The following is a 9,907-nucleotide window of genomic DNA, read 5'->3' on the forward strand; positions in this document are numbered from 1 at the left end:
AGTATTAAGCTCGGTTCTGCTCCCATATCTCCAGAGTAAGCTTGGTTCTGCTACCATATCTATGCAGCAAGCTCCATTCTGTTCCCATATCTATGAACCAGAATGTTTTTAAAGCCTGCTATCTCTGCTACTTTTATGCAGTGGCCAGAGATTATTAGGGAAAAGGAGGGCCACCGCAACTCAAGGGCCACTGCCTTGTGATTGCCCCCCAGACTGAAAAATGCCAGCCAGCCCCTGCCGTGTGTGGGGGATGTGGTGGCATGCTTCTTAGTTTAAGTTAGTTTAGGGTCCTGCTTATTATGTGAGTCTGTGTGCAGATAATCAGATAGTCAGGACAGGGAGAGGTTGTAGGAAGAAATCACCACTTCAGGGTCTGCAGATCTGGTCAGGAGAGGAGGAAGCACAGGTCACAGTCTTCTGTTCTGTGCTCTGTCCTGGGATGGGAACCTCAGGCCTGTCTGTGGACCGTTTATGGCCCTCGATGACCTTTTAACCGGCCCTCACGGACAGATTCCCGGATACTTCAGTGCTTGGGCCGGCAGCTGTATTTTGATGGCCGCCAGTCCACTAATTTCTGCTTGTTTTGAGCATGTGCATGCAGCATTCACTACTGAACGCTGAGGCGTGAGCAGTGACATATTGCGTCCTGTCGTCAGTGTCAGCGTCAGGATGTACTTTATGGGGGGAGCTAGGGCGCAATTTGTATGGCCCCCAAAGGATGGTCTAAATATTCAAATGGCCTTTGGCAGAAAAGAATGTTCCTCATCCCTGCGGGCCTGGCTGCTCCAGGAGACTCCACGTGAGATACACCCCAGGTAAGTGCATGTCTTAGTGTGGATGCACTATCTATATACCATATATAATTGTCTAAGGGGTACTTCCATCTGTTTGTAACGGAAATCCCGCGTCGCTGAATCGGCGACGGACACAGTCCGGCCGCGAATTCGCTCTTCCCCTCTCCCCTCCAGTCAGTGCCCTCTCCCTACTCCCCAGTCACTGCCCCCATAGCGGTTTAGCAGTCTGTAAAATGGACTGCGTTACACCGCGGCATAACGCGGTGTAACGCAGTCTATTAACGCTGCCATTAACCCTGTGTGACCAACTTTTTACTATTGATGCTGCCTATACAGCATCAATAGTAAAAAGATCTAATGTTAAAAATAATTTAAAAAAATAAAAAATCATTGTATTCTCACCTTCTGGTGCCTTTCCTGCTCCTCGCGACGCTCCGGTCCCAAGAATGCATAGCGGCAATGACCTGACATGACGTAGCGGCCTTGTGAGATGATGACGTACCGGTCTCGTGAGTCCGCTACATCATCACTTGTTATTGCCGCAATGCATTCTTGGGACCGGAGTGTCACGAGGAGCATCGCTAAATGCCTGGGCTGGATCCGGGGGCCGCCAGAAGGTGAGTATATAACTAATTTTTGGAACGCCCCGTCAGGGCAATGGGGGTACTCGGTACCGGGTTCGGTCGGCTCAAAGGGGGGAATGTCACGGTGGCTGACCCGGTCCGTGGCCCTGGGACGTCCGTATAAAAGGGAAAGGTCTTTAAAGGGATAAAGTTTATGTTCGTGACGCCACCTGTGGTATTCGGTCAGGGTGACCGACGCGGTTTTAAGAGGTCCGCTGGGGTGATGTTATGGCAGCTAGATGGTATACCTTCCCACAGGTGAAGTATTCCCCCAGGGCTTCCCGGTGTGTAGATGGTGGTATGGTGAGAGGCGCAGAGAAGAATGAGGACACAAGGTTGCAGTCTCTTTACCTTTACTGAAGACTTCAGCATCCACAGTCCAGAGCACCAGACCACAGGGCAGGCAGAGTCTGGCCGGTTCGGAGGCAAGTCCAGAGTCCCCTTGTCCAGGTGGAAATCAATAGCCTTCCCTTGCGCTGTAGTGGTGTAGTCCCTTACTACATAAGCTTCAAATAAGGGCCTCACAGATGTGGTGTCTCTCTCTCTGTCCCCCGAAGTTGGATAGGACAAAACCCGTATGACTGGTGGCTTGAGGCAGTTTATAGGGACTCTAGCATGCCCCAGTCTCTGAGGGGTGCCACCGTGCCTCCTGGGTGCAGGAGCAGACAGGTAATGTGCAATTAGCTGTCCTGCCGGTCTCTGAAGTAAGGCGTAGAGGTCCTTACTACCTCGGTGTTCTGGCTACCGGTGTTCTGCACCTCAGAATAAGCCAGTCTGTTCGGGGCTGGTACCTGTTGTGAATTCTGTGGCCAAGCTCCCTCCTGTGGTCGTGAGTGGTACTGCGGCTGGTTCTGTCTATAAGCTTCCTTTGGTGGATGAGAGTGGTACTGCGGCTTCTGAGTTTCCTTCCTCAGGTGATGAGGTTAAGTCGTTAGGTGCTGCTCTATTTAACTCCACCTGGTGCTTTGATCCTGGCCTCCAGTCAATGTTCTAGTATTGGTTTTGCTTCATCCTGGATCGTTCCTGTGGCCTCTCTATCCTGCATAAGCTAAGTTCTGCTTGTGTTATTTTTGTTTGCTATATTTTCTGTCCAGCTTGCTATATTGGTTTTTCTTGCTTGCTGGAAGCTCTGAGACGCAGAGGGAGCACCTCCATACCGTTAGTCGGTGCGGAGGGTCTTTTTGCCCCTCTGCGTGGTTGTTTGTAGGTTTTTGTGTTGACCGCAAAGCTATTTTTCCTATCCTCGGTCTATTCAGTAAGTCGGGCCTCACTTTGCTAAATCTATTTAATCTCTGTGTTTGTATTTCATCTTTACTCACAGTCATTATATGTGGGGGGCTGCCTTTTCCTTTGGGGAATTTCTCTGAGGCAAGGTAGGCTTATTTTTCTATCTTCAGGGCTAGTTAGTTTCTCAGGCTGTGCCGAGTTGCATAGGGAGCGTTAGGCGCAATCCACGGCTACCTCTAGTGTGGTGTGTTAGGATTAGGGATTGCGGTCAGCAGAGTTTCCACGTCTCAGAGCTCGTCCTATGTTTTTGGTAAATGTCAGGTCACCTTGTGTGCTCTGAACTTCAAGGTCCATTGTGGTTCTGAATTACCTGTTCATAACAGTACTGGAGGCCCAAAGTACTAATGCTTCTCAATAGAGGGAAAAGAGAAGTTCTGAGACCATTTTTTTTTTCTTTGCACTGTGTTCTGTCTTTCTTTTCCCCTTTACATCAGGGTGGTTCAGAACACAGGTGTGGACATGGACATTCAGGGTCTGTCCTCTTTGATGGATAGTCTCACTATAAGAGTACAGAACATTCAAGATTTAGTGGTTCAGAATCCTATGTTAGAACCTAAAATTCCTATTCCTGAGTTATTTTCTGGAGATAGAGCTAAGTTTTTGAATTTTAAAAATAATTGTAAACTGTTTCTGGCTTTGAAACCCCGCTCCTCTGGTGACCCAGTTCAACAAGTTAAAATCATTATTTCTTTATTACGTGGCGACCCTCAAGACTGGGCATTTTCCCTTGCGCCAGGAGATCCTGCATTATGTAATATTGATGCGTTTTTTCTGGCGCTCGGATTGCTGTCCGACGAACCTAATTCAGTGGATCAGGCAGAGAAAAATTTGCTGGCTCTGTGTCAGGGTCAGGATGAGATAGAGATTTATTGTCAGAAGTTTAGAAAGTGGTCCGTGCTCACTCAATGGAATGAATGTGCGCTGGCAGCTATTTTCAGAAAGGGTCTCTCTGAAGCCCTGAAGGATATCATGGTGGGATTTCATATGCCTGCTGGTCTGAATGAGTCTATGTCTTTGGCCATTCAGATCGGTCGACGCTTGCGCGAGCGTAAATCTGTGCACCATTTGGCGGTATTATCTGAGCATAAACCTGAGCCTATGCAGTGCGATAGGACTTTGACCAGAGCTGAAAGGCAGGAACACAGACGTCAGAATGGGCTGTGTTTCTACTGTGGTGATTCCACTCATGCTATCTCCGATTGTCCTAAGCGCACTAAGCGGTTCGCTAGGTCTGCCACCATTGGTACGGTACAGTCGAAATTTCTTTTGTCCGTTACTTTGATCTGCTCTTTGTCTTCCTATTCTGTCATGGCATTTGTGGATTCAGGCGCTGCCCTGAATTTGATGGACTTGGAGTTTGCTAGGCGCTGTGGGTTTGTCTTGGAGCCCTTGCAGTGTCCTATTCTATTGAGAGGAATTGATGCTACGCCTTTGGCCAAGAATAAGCCTCAGTATTGGACCCAGCTGACCATGTGCATGGCTCCTGCGCACCAGGAGGATATTCGCTTTCTGGTGTTGCATAATCTGCATGATGTGGTCGTGTTGGGGTTGCCATGGCTACAAGTCCATAACCCAGTATTAGATTGGAAATCAATGTCTGTGTCCAGCTGGGGTTGTCAGGGGGTACATGGTGATGTTCCATTTCTGTCTATCTCATCATCCACCCCTTCTGAGGTCCCATAGTTCTTGTCTGATTACCGGGATGTATTCGATGAGCCCAAGTCCAATGCCCTACCTCCGCATAGGGATTGTGATTGTGCTATCGATTTGATTCCTGGTAGTAAGTTTCCTAAGGGTCGACTGTTTAATTTATCTGTACCTGAGCACGCCGCTATGAGGAGTTACGTGAAGGAGTCTTTGGAGAAGGGTCATATTCGCCCGTCATCGTCGCCATTGGGAGCAGGTTTCTTTTTTGTGGCCAAGAAGGATGGTTCGCTGAGACCTTGTATTGATTACCGCCTTCTAAATAAAATTACGGTCAAATTTCAGCACCCCTTGCCGCTGCTGTCTGATTTGTTTGCTCGGATTAAGGGGGCTAGTTGGTTCACCAAGATAGATCTTTGTGGTGCGTATAATCTTGTGCGTATCAAACGGGGCGATGAATGGAAAACAGCATTTAATACGCCCGAAGGCCATTTTGAGTACCTGGTTATGCCATTCGGACTTTCTAATGCTCCATCAGTGTTTCAGTCCTTTATGCATGACATCTTCCGAGAGTACCTGGATAAATTCCTGATTGTATACTTGGATGATATTTTGGTCTTCTCGGATGATTGGGAGTCTCATGTGAAGCAGGTCAGAATGGTGTTCCAGGTCCTGCGTGCTAATTCTTTGTTTGTGAAGGGGTCAAAGTGTCTCTTTGGTGTTCAGAAGATTTCATTTTTGGGGTTCATTTTTTCTCCTTCTACTATCGAGATGGACCCTGTTAAAGTTCAGGCCATTTATGATTGGACTCAGCCAACATCTCTGAAGAGTGCAGAAGTTCCTGGGCTTTGCTAATTTTTATTGTCGCTTCATCGCTAATTTTTCTAGCATTGCTAAACCGTTGACTGATTTAACCAAGAAGGGTGCTGATGTGGTCAATTGGTCTTCTGCTGCTGTGGAAGCTTTTCAGGAGTTGAAGCGTCGTTTTTCTTCTGCCCCTGTGTTGTGCCAACCAGATGTTTCGCTTCCGTTCCAGGTCGAGGTTGATGCTTCCGAAATTGGAGCTGGGGCTGTTTTGTCGCAGAGAAGTTCTGATTGCTCGGTGATGAAACCATGCGCCTTCTTTTCCAGGAAATTTTCGCTGCTGAGCGAAATTATGATGTTGGCAATCGAGAGTTGTTAGCCATGAAGTGGGCATTCGAGGAGTGGCGTCATTGGCTTGAAGGAGCTAAGCATCGCGTGGTGGTCTTGACTGATCACAAAAACTTGACTTATCTCGAGTCTGCCAAACGGTTGAATCCTAGACAGGCTCGTTGGTCGCTGTTTTTCTCCCGTTTTGACTTTGTGGTTTCGTACCTTCCGGGCTCTAAAAATGTGAAGGCGGATGCCCTGTCTAGGAGTTTTGTGCCCGATTCTCCGGGTTTGTCTGAGCCGGCGGGTATTCTCAAAGAGGGGGTAATTTTGTCTGCCATCTCCCCTGATTTGCGGCGGGTGCTGCAAAAATTTCAGGCTAATAGACCTGACCGTTGCCCAGCGGAGAAACTGTTTGTCCCTGATAGGTGGACGAATAAAGTTATCTCTGAGGTTCATTGTTCGGTGTTGGCTGGTCATCCTGGAATCTTTGGTACCAGAGATTTGGTGGCTAGATCCTTTTGGTGGCCGTCTCTGTCGCGGGATGTGCGTTCTTTTGTGCAGTCCTGTGGGATTTGTGCTCGGGCTAAGCCCTGCTGTTCTCGTGCCAGTGGGTTGCTTTTGCCCTTGCCGGTCCCGAAGAGGCCTTGGACGCATATCTCTATGGATTTTCTTTCGTCATTTGGGTGGTTTGTGATCGCTTCTCTAAGATGGTCCATTTGGTGCCCTTGTCTAAATTGCCTTCCTCCTCTGATTTGGTGCCATTGTTTTTTCAGCATGTGGTTCGTTTACATGGCATTCCAGAGAACATCGTTTCTGACAGAGGTTCCCAGTTTGTTTCGAGGTTTTGGCGAGCCTTTTGTGCTAGGATGGGCATTGATTTGTCTTTTTCCTCGGCTTTCCATCCTCAGACAAATGGCCAGACTGAACGAACCAATCAGACCTTGGAAACATATCTGAGATGTTTTGTTTCTGCTGATCAGGATGATTGGTTGTCCTTTTTGCCTTTGGCTGAGTTCGCCCTTAATAATCGGGCCAGCTCGGCTACTTTGGTTTCACCGTTTTTCTGCAATTCTGGGTTCCACCCTCGTTTCTCTTCAGGGCAGGTTGAGTCTTCGGACTGTCCTGGTGTGGATACTGTGGTGGATAGGTTGCAGCAGATTTGGACTCATGTAGTGGACAATCTGACTTTGTCCCAGGAGAAGGCTCAACGTTTCGCTAACCGCAGGCGCTGTGTGGGTCCCCGACTTCGTGTTGGGGATTTGGTTTGGTTGTCATCTCGTTATATTCCTATGAAGGTTTCCTCTCCTAAATTTAAGCCTCATTTCATTGGTCCATATAGGATTTCTGAGGTTCTTAATCCTGTGTCTTTTCGTTTGACTCTTCCGGCTTCTTTTTCCATCCATAACGTGTTCCATAGGTCATTGTTGCGGAGATACGTGGCACCTGTGGTTCCATCTATTGATCCTCCTGCTCCGGTTTTGGTTGAAGGGGAATTGGAGTATATTGTGGAGAAGATTTTGGATTCTCGTGTTTCGAGACGGAAACTCCAGTATCTGGTTAAGTGGAAAGGTTATGGTCAGGAAGATAATTCCTGGGCCTTTGCCTCTGATGTCCATGCTGCCGATCTGGTTCGTGCCTTTCATGTGGCTCATCCTGGTCGGCCTGGGGGCTCTGGTGAGGGTTCGGTGACCCCTCCTCAAGGGGGGGGTACTGTTGTGAATTCTGTGACCAAGCTCCCTCCTGTGGTCGTGAGTGGTACTGCGGCTGGTTCTGTCTATAAGCTTCCTTTGGTGGATGAGAGTGGTACTGCGGCTTCTGAGTTTCCTTCCTCAGGTGATGAGGTTAAGTCGTTAGGTGCTGCTCTATTTAACTCCACCTGGTGCTTTGATCCTGGCCTCCAGTCAATGTTCTAGTATTGGTCTTGCTTCCTCCTGGATCGTTCCTGTGGCCTCTCTATCCTGCATAAGCTAAGTTCTGCTAGTGTTATTTTTGTTTGCTATATTTTCTGTCCAGCTTGCTATATTGCTTTTTCTTGCTTGCTGGAAGCTCTGAGACGCAGAGGGAGCACCTCCGTACCGTTAGTCGGTGCGGAGGGTCTTTTTGCCCCTCTGCGTGGTTGTTTGTACGTTTTTGTGTTGACCGCAAAGCTATCTTTCCTATCCTCGGTCTATTCAGTAAGTCGGGCCTCACTTTGCTAAATCTATTTCATCTCTGTGTTTGTATTTCATCTTTACTCACAGTCATTATATGTGGGGGGCTGCCTTATCCTTTGGGGAATTTCTCTGAGGCAAGGTAGGCTTATTTTTCTATCTTCAGGGCTAGTTAGTTTCTCAGGCTGTGCCGAGTTGCATAGGGAGCGTTAGGCGCAATCCACGGCTACCTCTAGTGTGGTGTGTTAGGATTAGGGATTGCGGTCAGCAGAGTTTCCACGTCTCAGAGCTCGTCCTATGTTTTTGGTAAATGTCAGGTCACCTTGTGTGCTCTGAACTTCAAGGTCCATTGTGGTTCTGAATTACCTGTTCATAACAGGTACCCTTCTGGTATCGTCTCCTGTGCTTTGCTTTCCTTCACGCTCACTGCAATATAATTCTGCCTTCAAAATGTCTCTTTCTGGGAGCTGCAGCTCTTAGGGCATGCACAGCTCCGTGGACCCTCTGTCCTCTAAACCATTTTTTTAAGGGACCACCTCACACTTGAAGTGACTTTGAGGGGTCTATATGACAGAAAATTCCCAAAAGTGACACCATTCTAAAAACTGCACCCCTCAAGGTCCTCAAAACCACATTCAAAAAGTTTATTACCCCTTTAGGTGCTTCACAGGAATTTTTGGAATTTAAAAAAAAAAATTGAACATTTAACTATTTTTCACAAAATTTTTACTTCAGATGTCCACAAATGTCATACAATTTTCCTGAGTACGCCGATACCCAATATGTTGGGGTAAACCATTGTTTGGGCACATGGCAGAGCTTGGAAGGGAAGGAGCACCATTTGACTTTTCAATGCAAAATTTGCTGGAATTGAGATTGGACACCATGTGGTGTTTGGAGAGCCCCTGATGTGCCTAAACAGTGGAAACCCCCCACAAGTGACACAATTTTGGAAAGTAGACCCCCTAAGGAACTAATCTAGATGTGTGGTGAGCACTTTGAACCTCCAAGTGCTTCACAGAAGTTTAAAATGTAGAGATGTAAAAAAAAATCATATTTTTTTCACAAAAAAACGATCTTTTCGCCCCAAATTTTTTATTTTCCAAAGGGTAACCGGACAAATTGGACCACAAAAGTTGTTGTGCAATTTGTCCTGAGTATGCTGATACCCCATGTGTGGGGATAAACCAATGTTTGAGCGCATGGCAGAGCTCGGAAGGGAAGGAGCGCTGTTTGACTTTTCAATGCAAAATTGGCTGGAATTGAAATCGGAACCCATGTCGCGTTTGTAGAGTCCCTGATGTGCTTAAACATTGAAACCCCCCACAAGTAACACCATTTTGGAAAGAAGAGCCCCTAAGGAACTTATTTAGATGTATGGTGAGCATTTTTAACCCCCAATTGTTTCACTAAAGTTTAGAATGTAGAGCCGTGAAAATTAAAAAATCATTTTTTCTTTCCACAAAATGATTTTAGCCCGCAATTTTTTTTCCCAAGGGTAACAGGAGAAATTGGACCGCTAAAGTTGTTGTCCAATTTCTCGTGAGTACGCTGATACCCCATATGTGGGGGGAACCACTGTTTGGGCGCACGGCAGAGCTCGGAAGGGAAGGTGTGCCGTTTGGAATGCAGACTTAGATGGATTGGTCTGCAGGCATCATGTTGCCTTTGCAGGGCCCCTGATGTGCCTAAACAGTGGAAACCCCCCATAAGTGACACCATTTTGGAAAGAAGAGCCCTAAGAAACTTATCTAGATGTGTGGTGAGCACTTTTAACCCCCAATTGTTTCACTAAAGTTTAGAATGTAAAGCCGTGAAAATAAAAAAATCATTTTTTCATTCCACAAAATTACCTTTTAGCCCGCAATTTTTTTCCCCAAGGGTAACAAGAGAAATTGGACAGCTAAAGTTGTTGTCCAATTTCTCTTGAGTACGCTGATACCCCATATGTGGGGGGGGAACCACTGTTTGGGCGCACGGCAGAGCTCGGGAGGGAAGGAGCGCCGTTTGGAATGCAGACTTAGATGGATTGGTATGCAGGCGTCACGTTGCTTTTGCAGAGCCCCTGATGTACCTAAACAGTGGAAACCCCCCACAAGTGACCCCAGATTGCAAACTAGACCCCCCAAGGAACTTATCTAGATGTGTTGTGAGAACTTTGAACCCCCAAGTGTTTCACTACAGTTTATAACGCAGAGCCGTGAAAATAAAAAAATCTTTTTTTTCCACAAAAATTATATTTAAGCCCCCGGTTTTGTATTTTCCCAAGGGTAAC

The sequence above is a fragment of the Ranitomeya imitator genome, chromosome 2 (genome assembly GCF_032444005.1).
Source record: "Ranitomeya imitator isolate aRanImi1 chromosome 2, aRanImi1.pri, whole genome shotgun sequence".
NCBI lineage: Eukaryota > Metazoa > Chordata > Amphibia > Anura > Dendrobatidae > Ranitomeya > Ranitomeya imitator.